We start from the raw sequence: 17164 nt of genomic DNA on the forward strand, positions 1-17164 counted from the left end.
ATTCATCTGTAAAAAAAAACATGTTTACCTTTAGCTATTTATTTTTAAAGGGAACCTGAATTGAGTAAAATTATTTCAAATAAACACATGATGTACTGGCAAAAGTATATTACATACTTACCTCACTGTCAGTTCCTCTCAGAAGCTCACCGGTTCATCCTGCAATGATCGCTTCCAGTTCTGGCTGGTGTAACGCTACAGCCAAAGTTATCATTACTCACATGGACTGAGAAGCGTTAGGGCGCATTCACACTTAAAAAAAGGCAAATTGCTAGCATTTGCGTTTTTTTAGCGGGTGATTTTACAGCGATTATCGCAGCAAAATGACTGTATAAATCCGCATTTGATAAGCGATTGCGATTAGCGCGTCTATAGCATGCTAATTGTGATCGCTCCCGAATTGTCAAAAAATGCTGCACGTAACGTGTTTGCAATTGCCGCTAATCGTGAAATGCCCACGATCAGCAGCAATCGCGGCAGTAAGATCACTGCCAAATATATTTACTATTGCTCTAGCGCTTTGGCGATTAGCGGTAAATGGCCGCTAATCGCCCTAGTGTGAATGGGCCCTTAAAGGACAACTCCAGGGAAAAGAAAACGTACAATCAGTGAAATAACACCAGGCTTAAAGGACAACTGTAGTGAGAGGTATATGGAGGCTGCCATATTTTATTTCCTATTAAACAATACCAGTTGCCTGGCAGCCCTGCTGGTCTACTTGGCTGCTATAGTATCTGAATCACACCAGAAACAAGCATGCAGCTAATCTTGTCAGATCTGACAATGCCAGAAACACCTGATCTGCTGCATGCTTGTTCAGGCTCTATGGCTAAAAGTATTAGAGGCAAAGGATTGGCAGGATAGCCAGGCAACTGGTATTGTTTAAAAGGAAATAAATATGGGCAGCACGGTGGCGTAGTGGTTAGCTCTCTCACCTTGCAGCGCTGAGTCCCTGGTTCGAATCCCAGCCAGGGCACTATCTGCAAAGAGTTTGTATGTTCTCTCTGTGTCTGCGTGGGTTTCCTCCGGGCACTCCGGTTTCCTCCCACATTCCAAAAACATACAGATAAGTTAATTGGCTCCCTCTAAAAATTGGCCCTAGACTACAGTACTTACACTACATAATATAGACATATGGCAATGGTAGGGATTAGATTGTGAGCTCCTTTGAGGGACAGTTAGTGACAAGATATATATATATATATATATATATATATATATATATATATATATATATATATATACTGTACAGCGCTGCGTAATATGTCGGCGTTATATAAATACTAAATAATAATATGGCACCCTCCATATACCTCTCACTACAGTTGTCCTTTAACCACCCTGGCGTTCTATTAAGATCGCCAGGGCGGCTGCGGGAGGGGGTTTTTTTTAATTAAAAAAAAAAACTATTTCATGCAGCCAACTGAAAGTTGGCTGCATAAAAGCCCACTAGAGGGTGCTCCGGAGGCGTTCTTCTGATCGCCTCCGGCGGCCAGAAGTAACACGGAAGGCCGCAATGAGCGGCCTTCCGCGTTTCGCTTACCTCGTCGCCATGGCGACGAGCGGAGTGACGTCATGGACGTCAGCCGACGTCCTGACGTCAGCCGCCTCCGATCCAGCCCTTAGCGCTGGCCGGAACTTTTTGTTCCGGCTACGCTGGGCTCAGGCGGCTGGGGGGACCCTCTTTCGCCGTTGCTCGTGGCGGATCGCCGCGCTGCGGCGGCGATCAGGCAGCAGACGCGGCTGGCAAAGTGCCGGCTGCGTGTGCTGCTTTTATTTTTATTTGCCTGAGCGGTGATGGACGAGCTGAGCTCGTCCATACCGCCCGGCTGGTTAAAGTGAACATGAACCAAATAAAATTATTTAAAACTAGTAGAAAGTGTGCTGACCAGGAAAAAACAGGCGCTAGGTCACAGCCGCTACCCCCGCAATGTGCGCACATACGCTTGCTCGTTCCCCACCACTGTCTGAAGTCTATGCACACAGGGAGCTGCTTGCTTGGCAGTTGGAAAAAGCTGTTATTTCCCACAATGCAATGAGAACCTCTGTGAACCACACACAGCAAACTGTTATATCCGACTATGTGTCCTAACTGCCCTGGCTGCGCACATGCTCAGTACAAAAAAGCCAGGGACACACAACCATTCAGTTGATGACGTCGGGACACGTGCATTTTATTGTATAGGATAAACAAATTAAGTACCTGCAAATGAATATTGCATACTTACATTGCTGTCAGTTCCTCTCAGAAGCTCACCATTTTCTTCTTCCGAAGATTCCTTCCAGTTCTGACAAGATTTTGTCAGAAGTGAAATATATCACTTGCTGTCAGTTATAACTGAAAGGACAGCTGAATGTGCAAGGTAATATCTATGTTTCCCTACGGCTGAAGTAGGCGATATTACAGTTTAACAGTGTGCTGACCAGGAAGCTGTTACAGGATCATTACCGTTTTGTCCATTGTTATCAATGGAATTCTTCGTCCTCCATTTTGAAATTGGCCATTACCCCACAACAGCTTCCTCGTCAGCACACTATTAAACTGTAATATCGCCCACTCAAGTCATAGGGAAACATGGACATTACCTTGCACATCAGTTGTCCTTACAGTTATAACTGACAGCAACTGATATATAACTGACAGCTTGTAAGAACTGGAAGGAATCGTTAGGAAAAAAATGGTGTGCTTCTGAGAGGAACTGAGGTCGAGGTAAGTATGTAATATTAATTTGCAGGTACATCATGTGTTTGTTTTACAAAGCGAGGAAAATTATTTAAAATAACCACATGACATAGCTGCAAATAAATATTATACACTAACAGGGCTGCTCAAATCCGGAACCGGGAGCCATCCGGATAGCTCTATCCGGATATCTCCCAGTAAACCTGTGCGGGGGGTCAATCTTACCTGTATGAAGTCTTCTTCGGTCCGTCCCACGATGCGCTCCAAGCGGCGGTCACGTGATTACAAACACTTCCTCCTTCCGGGTTGAAGGAGGAAGTGTTTGTAATCACGTGACGCGCGTGGAGCGCATCATGGGAGGCGCCGAGGGCCAGACGAAGAAGACGTCAGACAGGTAAGATTGAGTTTGTAAGAACTGAAATATACCAGTTGCTGTCAGTTATATATCAGCAGCTGTCAGTTACAACTGAATATGCAAGGTAATGTCCATGTTTCCCTATGGCTCAAGTGGGTGATATTAGTTTAACAGTGTGCCGACCAGGAAGCTGTTATGCAGTAATGGCCATTTTTAACATGGAGGACGGAGAAATACATTGATCACAGTGGACAAATGGGACGCAAGAGAGGAGAAAGAGATTGATGAGCAGATTACACAGGAGGTAAGTATAACCTGTGTATGGTTATTTTGACTTTTTATTTTCAGTTCAGGTTCTCTTTAAGCCTGCCGTTATTTCACTGATTTTACATTTCCTTTTCTCCGGAGTTGTCCTTTAACTCTTCTTGGTCCGCACGAGGAACGATAACTTTGGCTGTAGCGTTACCCAGCATGCACCGGGGTAACAGCTGCTTGTTTTGGATTGGCGTCTCTGCAGCTGTTAATGGGAAGAAGGCATTTAGTTCCAGTTCGCAAACTAAGCATCAAGATACGGAGGCGAGGAGGATACTGATCCCCTGGATGTTGATCTCGACGCATGCCCAGCCTCTCCGCAGCGCAGCAATGCGTATCCATGGCAACATACGATCCAGGCCCGCGTGGGGGACCTTCTCACGGCTGGAGGCTGAGCACCCCCTGGCAGGATGCTAAATATATTCCATTACACCCTGGAACTGTGCTTAACCATGCCGGCGGACTTAACCCTTCCTGGGAAACGCAAACTGAGCGGGCGCGTGCAAACGTGCATCCCAACTCAGCCAGGCCAGCCTTCCACTTCTGAACTGTAAAGTGCAGCAATCCTGTGAAGAATATGGAGGCTGCCATGGCTGATCGACTGTCATCAATAACTGTCGTTTCCTGGCTGTGATGGGGGGGCCAGGGGGGGTCACACATGTAATGCTGTAAATGTACAAATCACCCGAATGTCATATTAATAGACCAGTCATCTGAAATGAGCGAAGAAACGCAGAGCCAGATGATCCACAAGGCAAGACCAGGCAGTTGCCTAGGGCCTGAAGAGAGTCTAGGGGCCTGGGGGATGCTAGCGACCACCACATCTTACTATAAAAAAAGCTAGATGACCATCAGCGGGGGGCAAAAACTTATCTTGCCTAGAGCCCCTTCTCATTTTACTCCATTTCTGAAGAACCGTGATCATGTAGACCTAAAGCAGATATGAAGGATTCTCCCTTATTTCTCTACATATCGTATCTTCTCAGATAGATTTGTAGGAAAATCATGAAACATATGGGAACAGGGCCGGTTCAAGCCACACTGTTACTGTGCTGACAAACTTTGCATGGGCCACGGGCAGTACAAGTCAGGGGGAGACATGAGAGGGGGGCCTGGCAGTGCTTGGGGGGCTGTAACAATTGCCCCCTTTGCCTCTATGGCAGTGCCAGCCCTGTATGGGAACGTCTCTAATAACATACACATAACACACAGATCGTCTAGAAACAGCCACACAAGGTATTTTTATCTGTCACACAAGGTATTCTTTCTGTGTGGTGTAATTCACATTGCGCCTGTCAGGCTAACCTCTTCTCTCCATGCACATGCCTGCAGAATGCCAGTAATAGATTGTTCAGCAGTATTAGCATGAAGCTCACACCCCCTCTGTTCATAATAATCAGTGACATCACCCCCCGCATCTCATTGCACCTGTCAGGCTAACCTCTTCTCTACGTGCATCTCTCATCACATGAATGCAGAATGCCAGTAGTGGTTTGTTCAGCAGCATAAAAAATAAGTTCATAACCCCCCTGTTCATAAAAATCAGTGACGGCACCCCCACACCTCATCTCATCCACGCAGGAGGCAAGCACATATTTTTGTAATGGCTTTAACACCTTACTCATTGTCTGGGAAGGGAATGCAGGTTAGGACAGGTGGACGTTTGTTGAATGATTGCTCCAGGTGGACGTTTGTGGACGTTTGTTGAATGCTTGCTCCAGGTGAAGGTTTGTTGAATGCTTGCTCCAGGTGAAGGTTTGTTGAATGCTTGCTCCAGGTGGACGTTTGTTGAATGCTTGCTCCAGGTGGACGTTTGTTGAATGCTTGCTCCAGGTGGACGTTTGTTGAATGCTTGCTCCAGGTGGACGTTTGTTGAATGCTTGCTCCAGGTGAAGGTTTGTTGAATGCTTGCTCCAGGTGGACGTGTGTTGAATGCTTGCTCCAGGTGGACGTTTGTTGAATGTTTGCTCCAGGTGAACGTTTGTTGAATGCTTGCTCCAGGTGAACGTTTGTTGAATGCTTGCTCCAGGTGGACGTTTGTTGAATGCTTGCTCCAGGTGGACGTGTGTTGACTGTTTGCTCCAGGTGGACGTTTGTTGAATGCTTGCTCCAGGTGGACGTTTGTTGAATGCTTGCTCCAGGTGAAGGTTTGTTGAATGCTTGCTCCAGGTGGACGTTTGTTGAATGCTTGCTCCAGGTGAAGGTTTGTTGAATGCTTGCTCCAGGTGAAGGTTTGTTGAATGCTTGCTCCAGGTGGACGTTTGTTGAATGCTTGCTCCAGGTGGACGTTTGTTGAATGCTTGCTCCAGGTGGACGTTTGTTGAATGCTTGCTCCAGGTGGACGTTTGTTGAATGCTTGCTCCAGGTGGACGTTTGTTGAATGCTTGCTCCAGGTGAACGTTTGTTGAATGCTTGCTCCAGGTGGACGTTTGTTGAATGCTTGCTCCAGGTGAAGGTTTGTTGAATGCTTGCTCCAGGTGGACGTTTGTTGAATGCTTGCTCCAGGTGAACGTTTGATAAATGCTTGCTCCAGGTGGACCTTTGTTAAATGCTTGCTCCAGGTGGACCTTTGTTAAATGCTTGCTCCAGGTGGACGTTTGTTGAATGCTTGCTCCAGGTGAAGGTTTGTTGAATGCTTACTTCAGGTGAAGGTTTGTTGAATGCTTACTCCAGGTGAAGGTTTGTTGAATGCTTACTCCAGGTGAACGTTTGTTGAATGCTTGCTCCAGGTGAACGTTTGTTGAATGCTTGCTCCAGGTGAACGTTTGTTGAATGATTGCTCCAGGTGAACGTTTGTTGAATGCTTGCTCCAGGTGGACGTTTGTTGAATGCTTGCTCCAGGTGAACGTTTGTTGAATGCTTGCTCCAGGTGAAGGTTTGTTGAATGCTTGCTCCAGGTGGACATTTGTTGAATGCTTGCTCCAGGTGGACGTTTGTTGAATGCTTGTTTCAGGTGGACAGAAAGGCTGACCGCCAGGCAAGCGATGGTTTTTAGCGATGCGTTCAGTAGCTGTAGCCTCGCACAGCTCTCCTGTATTCGCGGCTGACAGCCAGTGAGGTTTGAAGCCTTTAGCTGGAATAATAACGCTTTATGTGCTAGATGAGCGGGCCGCGGGGATCGCAGACGGGAAGCTGACACATGACGGGACTGACATTTATAGCTGCCATTTTCAGCTTCCACAACGAAAGGAGAAGACTCGTGAAACTGGCTGGATTACTCACGCAGATGACAGGCGTCCGTGCGGCAATACTGCAATTTACCAGCTGTGACCTCACTGCGAGCGGCAGCAAAACATCGACAGATGGCGGCCATGCCTTTCAGTACCATACACAATCTGCACCAGACTTTCCAATAAAGCTTGTACAGACATCCAATTTTGTTTGGCCAATTTTACCATTTCCATGTAGTGTGAGAGCTTCTCTACACAATATGGCCATAGTATTCACAGTCTGTTGACCCTCATAATATAAAGAAGTAGTAAAATTGGTCAGTGGTTGGTAATACAAAATTGAGTGTGTATGCACCCTTAAGGTGGCCATTAACAATGCAATCCCATAGCCGATCGATCATTTTGGATCGCCGTGATAATTGGTTATGCCCATTAAAGTGGACCCAAATTAAAAACACAAGATTTCAGAACTAAAATCTATTTTCTAAATTATAATAATAATTAGCAGACTTTTTTCAGCTGCATGATGACAAATATAAAATATTTTACATTTATTGGAGGAACCCCTCCCTTCCTTTCATATTGCCGGGATTTTTCCGGCAAACTGGTGGAGGAGATAAAAAACAAAAACATAACACAGGCTGCTACTGATGATGTCACAGGGGAGGTGATCTCAGCTTGTGTGAGAATTCACATAGACGACGCCCCTGTGAGGGAGGGTAGCTGATGACAAACACACCCATGATCTAAAACCTCCTACTAAGCTCAGAAGTAATGGCTGCCACCTGTATAACCCTAGTTATGAAAAGAGATCGGTGAAAAGCATGCAATGAAATGCTCATAGGCCTGAAGGAGTGTTTATTTATCTGTGTATGTGTCCGAGTGGTGTAACTAAATATTTTGAATAAAAAAAAATGTTTGGTTTGGGTCCGCTTTAAGGACCGGGCTATGTTTGCCTGATCTGTGCTGCGTGGGCTCTCCAGCCCACAGCACAGATCAGGAATCAGCCTGGGGGATCAGACTTCCCCCCTTTTTTCCCCACTAGGGGGATGTCCAGCTGGGGGGGTCTGATCGCCGCCGGCTGTATTTGTTTAGCGGGGGGGCTCTTCAAAACCCCCCTCCGCAGCATTTTCCGGCCTCTCTGCCCTTACCTCCCTCTCCCTCATTCAATGGGCTGCGCAGGCTGGATATCCGTTCTGAGCCACCTAGGATAGGCTTCAGCCTATCAGATGCCGGCGATCCCCGGCCAATCAGAGGCCGGGGATCAAAGATCTCCTTTACGGCAGCGCCGTATTGATGTAAACAGCGGGGATTTCTTCCCCACGTGTTTACATTTCGCCTGCGAGCCGCGATCAGCGGCTCGCAGACTGTTCACAGAGACACCCTCCATGAACTGACATGGAAAGGCCGCTCGAACGAGTGGCCGTTTTGATGTAAATGCACTTAAGACCTGCCGATGCCTATCAGCGTTAGGCGGTCGTTAAGTGGTTAAAGCGGTATAAAACCCTGACATAATATTCAATAAAAACATGTTTTCCTACTTTTTATATGCCATACGGTTATCATATTTCCTTTTGTGCATAAGTAGTATTATTCATTTAGAAATTACAAGTTCCCAAAGTACATTTGTATTTGCTCTGAAAGCTGCCATTGCATTTTATTCATAACTGGTGTATTCAAATTGTAATATACGCAGAAATGCTTTCTGACTGCCTGTCTGTGCTCTGGAGTGTCTGCACAGTCAGAGAAGTGTTTACATTCCTCACTTGATACAATTAAGTAAACTAATGTTATCTCCAGTTCAGATGTGTCCAGCTTTCCCAGCAGGGAGCTTGTAAGACCTGTGTTTAACTAGTTGAATGCTGTTCTAGTAAAAAAAAAAATGGTATAATATGCTGTAAATAATCTTTTAGAGCAAAGATGAAATGCTGGGTTTCATTCCGCTTTTAGGCCTGAATTCCTGCTAACCAATCTGATCCGATTGTTGGGATCGATCCAACAAACCAATCGATTTCATTGGGTAGCATGAATTCAATAATTATTGGTCACGACTGATTGTTCCCAATCGATTGTATTGTTAATGGGCACCTTAAGTCTAATACACACATCCAATTTTGAATGGCCAATAATTGACCAATTTTACCACTTCCAGGTCATGTATGGGTCAACAGATTTTGAATGCTATGAACATCTTGTGTGCAGAAGCTCTCAAACTACATAGAGGAGATAAAATGAAAAGATGCTGCCTGCACCCAAGGTAAGCACATGGAGTTGCTAGGTTTGTAGTGCACTTGTGTACTTATTTCTCATGAGTGCACTGTTTGCAATAAACGTTATTTTCACTGAATTTTTGGTTTCCCATTCTCAGTATTTGCTGCACAGAGTAGTCATCTGCCAGTTGCTCCTGCAGCCCCACAGCAGTTATTAGTATTTTTGTTTCCCATTATAAGTATTTGCTGCACAGAGTAGTCATCTGCCAGTTGCCCATGCAGCCCCACAACAGTTATTAGTGTTTTTGGTTTCCCATTCTCAGTATTTGCTGCACAGAGTAGTCATCTGCCAGTTGCTCCTGCAGCCCCACAACAGTTATTAGTATTTTTGTTTCCCATTATCAGTATTTGCTGCACAGAGTAGTCATCTTCCAGTTGCTCCTGCAGAGCCACAACAGTTATTAGTGTTTTTGGTTTCCCATTCTCAGCATTTGCTGCACAGAGTAGTCATCTGCCAGTTGTCCTGCAGCCCCACAACAGTTGTTAGCATTTTTGGTTTCCCATTCTCAGTATTTGCTGCACAGAGTAGTCATCTTCCAGTTGCTCCTGCAGCCCCACAACAGTTATTAGTGTTTTTGGTTTCCCATTCTCAGTATTGGCTGCACAGGGTCGTCATCTGACAGTTGCCCTGCAGCTCCACAACAGTTATTAGTATTTTTGGTTTCCCATTCTCAGTATTTGCTGCGCAGAGTAGTCATCTGCCAGTTGCTCCTGCAGCCCCACAACAGTTGTCAGTGTTTTTGGTTTTCCATTCTCGGTATTTGCTGCACAGAGTAGTCATCTGCCAGTCGCTCCTGCAGCCCCACAACAGTTATTAGTATTTTTGGTTTCCCATTCTCAGTATTGGCTGCACAGAGTAGTCATCTGCCAGTTGCCTTGCAGCCCCACAACAGTTATTAGTGTTTTTGGTTTCCCATTCTCAGTATTGGCTGCACAGAGTAGTCATCTGCCAGTTGTTCCTGCAGCCCCACAACAGTTGTTAGTATTTTTGGTTTTCTATTCTCAGCACTTGCTGCACAGAGTAGTCATCTGCCAGTTGTCCTGCAGCCCCACAACAGTTGTTAGCATTTTTGGTTTCCCATTCTCAGTATTGGCTGCACAGAGTAGTCATCTGCCAGTTGCTCCTGCAGCCCCACAACAGTTGTTAGCATTTTTGGTTTCCCATTCTCAGTATTGGCTGCACAGAGTTGTCATCTGCCAGTTGCTCCTGCAGCCCCACAACAGTTATTAGTGTTTTTGGTTTCCCATTCTCAGTATTGGCTGCACAGAGTAGTCATCTGCCAGTTGTTCCTGCAGCCCCACAACAGTTGTTAGTATTTTTGGTTTTCTATTCTCAGCACTTGCTGCACAGAGTAGTCATCTGCCAGTTGTCCTGCAGCCCCACAACAGTTGTTAGCATTTTTGGTTTCCCATTCTCAGTATTGGCTGCACAGAGTAGTCATCTGCCAGTTGCTCCTGCAGCCCCACAACAGTTGTTAGCATTTTTGGTTTCCCATTCTCAGTATTGGCTGCACAGAGTTGTCATCTGCCAGTTGCTCCTGCAGCCCCACAACAGTTATTAGTATTTTTGGTTTCCCATTCTCAGTATTTGCTGCACAGAGTAGTCATCTGCCAGTTGCCCTGCAGCCCCACAACAGTTATTAGTATTTTTGGTTTCCCATTCTCAGTATTGGCTGCACAGAGTAGTCATCTGCCAGTTGCCCCTGCAGCCCCACAACAGTTATTAGTACTTTTGGTTTCCCATTCTCAGCATTTGCTGCACAGAGTAGTCATCTGCCAGTTGCCCTGCAGCCCCACAACAGTTTTTAGTATTTTTGGTTTCCCATTCTCAGTATTGGCTGCACAGAGTAGTCATCTGCCAGTTGCCCCTGCAGCCCCACAACAGTTATTAGTATTTTTGGTTTCCCATTCTCAGTATCTGCTGCACAGAGTAGTCATCTGCCAGTTGCTCCTGCAGCCCCACAACAGTTATTAGTATTTTTGGTTTTCTATTCTCAGCACTTGCTGCACAGAGTAGTCATCTGCCAGTCGCTCCTGCAGCCCCACAACAGTTATTAGTATTTTTGGTTTTCTATTCTCAGCACTTGCTGCACAGAGTAGTCATCTGCCAGTCGCTCCTGCAGCCCCACAACAGTTATTAGTATTTTTGGTTTCCCACTCTCAGTATTGGCTGCACAGAGTAGTCATCTGCCAGTTGCTTCTGCAGCCACACAACAGTTATTCCCTCAGAGCAGAGCCGCAATCAGAGAAAAGATGGATTTATAAGTGTAACATCCTCACAACCAGAGGACTGAATGTTGAAATCAATATAAACTGTTTATAGCAAATGATTAGGTGTTTATGGTTACTAATGGTATGTGCAATCCGCATTGATATTTGTAATAACACTATTGAATGCTGCACTGATGTGGTGTTTTATTATTTCTGTGCTATGATGATATTAGTTTTGTAATAAGTGGATACTGGTTGTAACCATGAGTGGAGCAGGGATAATATGGGCGGCTGTTATATAAGGCGGCAATATGAACAGGCAGTAAGGCCTTATTTACAGTTCGTGCGCTTCAGTCCGCTTTTTTTCAGCACATCAATGTTACAGATTGATACATGTTGCTGAAAAGCGGACAGAAGCGGACATAAGGGTGCGATGTGATTTGCACACGGCAAAATGGCTACCGCACCAATACACATATTTTAGTATATATGTGGCAGACTGCGTTTGCAGGGAAATTGGAGGCAACCTGCCTTTAGGCTACTTTCACACCAAGACGTTGCGTTTTAGGGGACGTTATGGTAGCGTAACGTGCCCCTAACGCAACACCTGGTGCTCTTGGATGTAGACGTCAGAGTAAGCCGCTTTGTGAAGCTCATTTTGGCGTCCATGATGCCGTGATGCATACTCTTGGACGCTTGCGGTCCAGCCAGCCAATCGCCGCACAGAGCGGCGCTCCAGGAAGTAAACACTGCACGTCACAACGTGCAGTGAATATTAATTAGCCATGTGGCTCGCCGAGGAGGAGGAGGGAAGACCTCCTTTTCCAACACTACTGAGCATGTGAGCACAGTCTAACGCATAACACACTGCATGCAGCACTTTCAACTTACGTGCAGGGTTACACTGTAACGCAATGTGGGCACTGTGAACAGCCCATTGATTAATCATTGCTGTGAGTTGGGCTGCGTTACGGGCTGCTCTAACGTGCGCCTGTAATGTCCCACTGTGAAAGCAGCCTTAAACAGCAACAGCAGTGAAAATCACATAATGGAGACAATTGCTTATTGTTTACAATACTCATTTATAGATTGCGGTACTTAGTAAGTGTTTGCCCATTAGTTTACATTCTGAAATGCATCACTGGTGGTGACATCTTTAGTTCTGCCAGGTGATCTGTACAGAATGTTCATTACTGAGAGTTCTATGCACAGAGGGAAATGCTGCTTGCTTGGCAGTTGGAAAATCATTATTTTATTATTTCCCAGAATGCAACGAGGTTCACAGATAGCAAACTGTCAGGACCATGGTCATGGCATCATACTGTGGGAGGGGTAACACCACAGTATCGGCCATAACAGATGATCTATTTGAGAAAAGGTAATGATTTCTCGTGTGAAAGGGGGTATCAGCTACTGACTGGGAGGAAGATCAATCCTGGGTTACAGTTCCTCTCTAAGAGTATAAGATATGCTTGCCCACATCTCCTCTGAAAAGTCTGATTGGTGAGACAGAAACGCGTAGGTCAGAGTTGCATGTGATGGGGCCAGGCTGCCCATGCGTAGTATATGGCAACAGGCAGCGACTGGAAGATATACCTGGAAGGCCAGTGGTGGATCGAGGTGGCACAGGAGGATGGTAAGGGAGTCAACGGCATGAAGGGGTCTGGAAGAAGCACCAGGTATGTATAAATGCTTTTTTTTTCTATCTCAGGTTTTCTTTAAAGAGGAACGGTCGCGAAAATCTTAAAATTTAAAACACATACAAATAAGTACATTTTTCCCCGAGTAAAATGAGCCATAAATTACTTTTCTCCTATGTTCCTGTCACTTACAATAAGAAGTAGAAATCTGTCACTACCGACAGATTTTGGACTAGCCCACCTTCTCATAGGGGGGGTTCTAAGGGTTTTCTTTATTTTTAAAAGCACTTAGTGAATGGCAGTTGCTCCGTCCAACTGCTAAAATAGTGTGTAGCAAGCAGGGAGGCTGGCCAGCATCTTTGTATTAATCATTTTCAGGGAATGTCTTTATAAAGAATAAAGGCCTTGCTGAGAATCCCCTATGGAGAGATGGACTAGCCCAAAACCTGTCGGTAATGTCAGATTTCTACTACCTACTGTAAGTGACAGCAACATAGGAGAGAAGTAATTTATGGCTCATTTTACTCTGGAAGAAATGTACTTCTTATTTGTATGTGTTTTAAATGTTAAGATCTTCGCGACATTTTCTCTTTAAGGACAGGCTGAGTTTTCTCTGTGTGAATCTGTTGCCAAAATAAACCTCACCGGCCTCCATAAGTGATGTCCATCACACGATGCAGCCTCTACACAGAAGTGTAGAGGCTGCATCATGTTAAATAAATATGCTGGGACAAACTATGTTGACATATGAGCTACAGGTCAGCCATCCATCTCAATCCTCTGTGTTGTCCCGCTGCACAGTATGGGCTGCGCAAACCTCTACCATTTATCCCACGAGCAGATGGGTTGGTTTATCCAAGCGCACACAAGGACGGCCGGGGAAAATAAACAGATGTTGTGTACAAGTGTTGTTCTTACCTTCAGTAACGGCCTTCCAGCACAGAAGGGGAAGTCGAGGGGCTGAGAGCTGATCTCACAGGGTACGGGGAGTCAAATGTGAAATGCGTAATCACAAAGGTTGAGGGTGGGGAAAGCATTGTACATGACACAACAATGCATCAGTTTTTTACAACAGCTTTTATAGTATGTTCTTTCTATCCTCGATTACGTGTGGGAGACTTTCTCAGACTTGAATATCAGTTTAACCAAATGGGGCTAGTCAGCTCTAAAGTGTCACCACAGCGATCGCCCCTAACTCTGTCACCATAGCAATCACTCCTAACTCTGTGTCACCATGACGATTGCTCCGAACTCTGTCACCACAGCAATCACTCCTAACTATGTCACCATGATGATCACTCCTAACTCTGTGTTACCACAGCGATCACTCCTAACTCTGTGTCACTACAATGATCACTCCTAACTCTGTGTCACCATGACGATCACTCCTAACTCTGTGTCACCACAATGATCCCTCCTAACTTTGTGTCACCACAATGATCGCTCCTAACTCTGTGTCACCACAATGATCCCTCCTAACTTTGTGTCACCACAATGATCGCTCCTAACTCTGTGTCACCACAATGAACGCTCCTAACTCTGTGTCACCATGACGATCACTCCTAACTCTGTGTCACCATGACGATCACTCCTAACTCTGTGTCACCATGACGATCACTCCTAACTCTGTGTCACCATGACGATCACTCCTAACTCTGTGTCACCATGACAATCACTCCTAACTCTGTGTCACCATGACAATCACTCCTAACTCTGTGTCACCACAATGATCCCTCCTAACTTTGTGTCACCACAATGATCCCTCCTAACTTTGTGTCACCACAATGATCGCTCCTAACTCAGTGTCACTACGATGATCACTCCTTTGTGTTACCACGACGATCACTCCTAACTTTGTGTCATTATGATGATCACTCCTAACTCTGTGTCACCACAAAGATAACTCCTAACTCTGTCACCATGACGATCACTCCTAACTCTGTTCATATAAACAGAGGTGCCAAAAGGATAAAAGTAGCTAAAAAGTTTAAAAATAGGGGAGGCAGTGGTGGACTTGCCTCCTCTAAGTAGACACAAGATAATGTTGATGTTGTTTCAACAAAGCAATTTTATTTACATACTCCAGGGTTCAGTACAAAACGTTTCATAGTATTAACCCAACTTCATCAGGCAATAAGACGGAGTTTATAACAAACGCAGATCTAAGTCAAAGCCAAGAGTCTCTGAGAGACAGAGGTAGATAGGTAATATATTTTTCTTATAAAATCTTTATAGTATGCATGACTAGGGTTGTATCAGGGGCGTGATTAGAAGTGTGGCAGGGTTGTGACTTAAGTTTCCCTCTTTCTGATCTCAAAACGTTTGGAGGTATGGGGAACACTCAGGATTATTCAGACACTTCCCTCTACTGAGGTATCTATTTGGGGACTTGTTCCACTACAGATTCCCTTTAATAATCTGCTTCCTGTTACGCAGAAAGATGTCCCCTTCCTGTCCACAGCGTGATCGGCGATGGGATGGAAGCTCTGGAGCCCTGATCCTCTTTGTAAAGTACACAGAAATGTGACATGAAGGTCGCTCAGAGCCTCTCATATATAATGATGAAAAACAAACTCAAGGCAGCCTGAGCTGTTTCCCATCATGCCTCTGTGCTGAGCGACCTCTTGCAGTCTACAGACAGAGGACATCAATGTTATGAGCTAGAGTTCGGTTTCCCATCATGCCTCAGTGCTGAGCGTCGGCTGCAGTCTACAGACAGAGGACATCAATGTGAAGAGCTAGAGCTGTGTTTCCCATCATGCCTCTGTGCTGAGCGACCTCTTGCGGTCTACAGACAGAGGACATCAATGTGAAGAGCTAGAGCTGTGTTTCCCATCATGCCTCTGTGCTGAGCGACCTCTTGCGGTCTACAGACAGGGGACATCAATGTGAAGAGCTAGAGCTGTGTTTCTCATCATGCCTCTGTGCTGAGCGGGTGGCTGCAACCTCTTGCAGCCTACAGACAGAGGACATCAATGTGAAGAGCTGGAGCTGTGTTTCCCATCATGCCTCGGTGCTGAGCGGGCTGCTGTGACCTCTTGCAATCTACAGACAGGGGACATCAATGTGAAGAGCTGGGGTTGTGTTTCCCATCATGCCTTGGTGCTGAGCGACCTCTTGCAGTCTACAGACAGGGGACATCAATGTGAAGAGCTGGGGTTGTGTTTCCCATCATGCTTCTGTGCTGAGCGACCTCTTGCCATCTACAGACAGTGGACATAAATATGAAGAGCTGGGGTTGTGTTTCCCATCATGCCTCTGTGCTGAGCGACCTCTTGCAGTCTACAGACAGAGGACATCAATGTTAAGAGCTGGAGCTGTGTTTCCCATCATGCCTCAGTACTGAGCGGGTGGCTGCAACCTCTTGCAGTCTACAGACAGAGGACATCAATGTGAAGAGCTAGGGTTCTGTTTCCCATCATGCCTCTGTGCTGAGCGGCCTCTTGCAGTCTACAGACAGAGGACATCAATGTTAAGAGCTGGAGCTGTGTTTCCCATCATGCCTCAGTACTGAGCGGGTGGCTGCAACCTCTTGCAGTCTACAGACAGAGGACATCAATGTGAAGAGCTAGGGTTCTGTTTCCCATCATGCCTCTGTGCTGAGCGGGTGGCTGCGACCTCTTGCAATCTACAGACAGAGGACATCAATGTGAAGAGCTGGGGTTGTGTTTCCCATCATGCCTCTGTGCTAAGCGACCTCTTGCAGTCTACAGACAGAGGACATTAATGTGAAGAGCTGGTCTTCTGTTTCCCATCATGCCTCAGTGCTGAGCAGCCTCTTGCAGTCTACAGACAGAGGACATCAATGTAAAGAGCTAGGGTTCTGTTTCCCATCATGCCTCGGTGCTGAGCGACCTCTTGCAGTCTACAGACAGAGGGCATCAATGTGAAGAGCTGGAGCTGTGTTTCCCATCATGCCTCTGTGCTGAGCGACCTCTTGCAGTCTACAGACAGAGGACATCAATGTGAAGAGCTGGAGCTGTGTTTCCCATCATGCCTCTGTGCTGAGCGACCTCTTGCAGTCAACAGACAGAGGGCATCAATGTGAAGAGCTGGAGCTGTGTTTCCCATCATGCCTCGGTGCTGAGCGACCTCTTGCAGTCTACAGACAGAGGGCATCAATGTGAAGAGCTGGGGTTGTGTTTCCCATCATGCCTCTGTGCTGAGCGACCTCTTGCCATCTAAAGACAGAGGACATAAATGTGAAGAGCTGGGGTTGTGTTTCCCATCATGCCTCGGTGCTGAGCGGCCTCTTGCAGTCTACAGAGGACATCAATGTGAAGAGCTGGAGCTGTGTTTCCCATCATGCCTCTGTGCTGAGCGGCCTCTTGCAGTCTACAGACAGAGGACATCAATGTGAAGAGCTGGAGCTGTGTTTCCCATCATGCCTCGGTGCTGAGCGGGCTGCTGTGACCTCTTGCAATCTACAGACAGGGGACATCAATGTGAAGAGCTGGGGTTGTGTTTCCCATCATGCCTTGGTGCTGAGCGACCTCTTGCAGTCTACAGACAGGGGACATCAA

General features: G+C 46.1%; 1 protein-coding gene across 2 annotated transcripts in view; it reads right to left on the bottom strand.

Moving 5' to 3' along the window:
• TRAPPC9 (trafficking protein particle complex subunit 9) overlaps positions 1 to 17164 on the bottom strand; it is a 669767-nt gene that overhangs the window by 293781 nt on the left and 358822 nt on the right. The gene's annotated exons all lie outside the window — the stretch shown is intronic.

This window comes from Hyperolius riggenbachi, chromosome 5, assembly GCF_040937935.1.
Source record: "Hyperolius riggenbachi isolate aHypRig1 chromosome 5, aHypRig1.pri, whole genome shotgun sequence".
In the NCBI taxonomy this organism is placed as follows: domain Eukaryota; kingdom Metazoa; phylum Chordata; class Amphibia; order Anura; family Hyperoliidae; genus Hyperolius; species Hyperolius riggenbachi.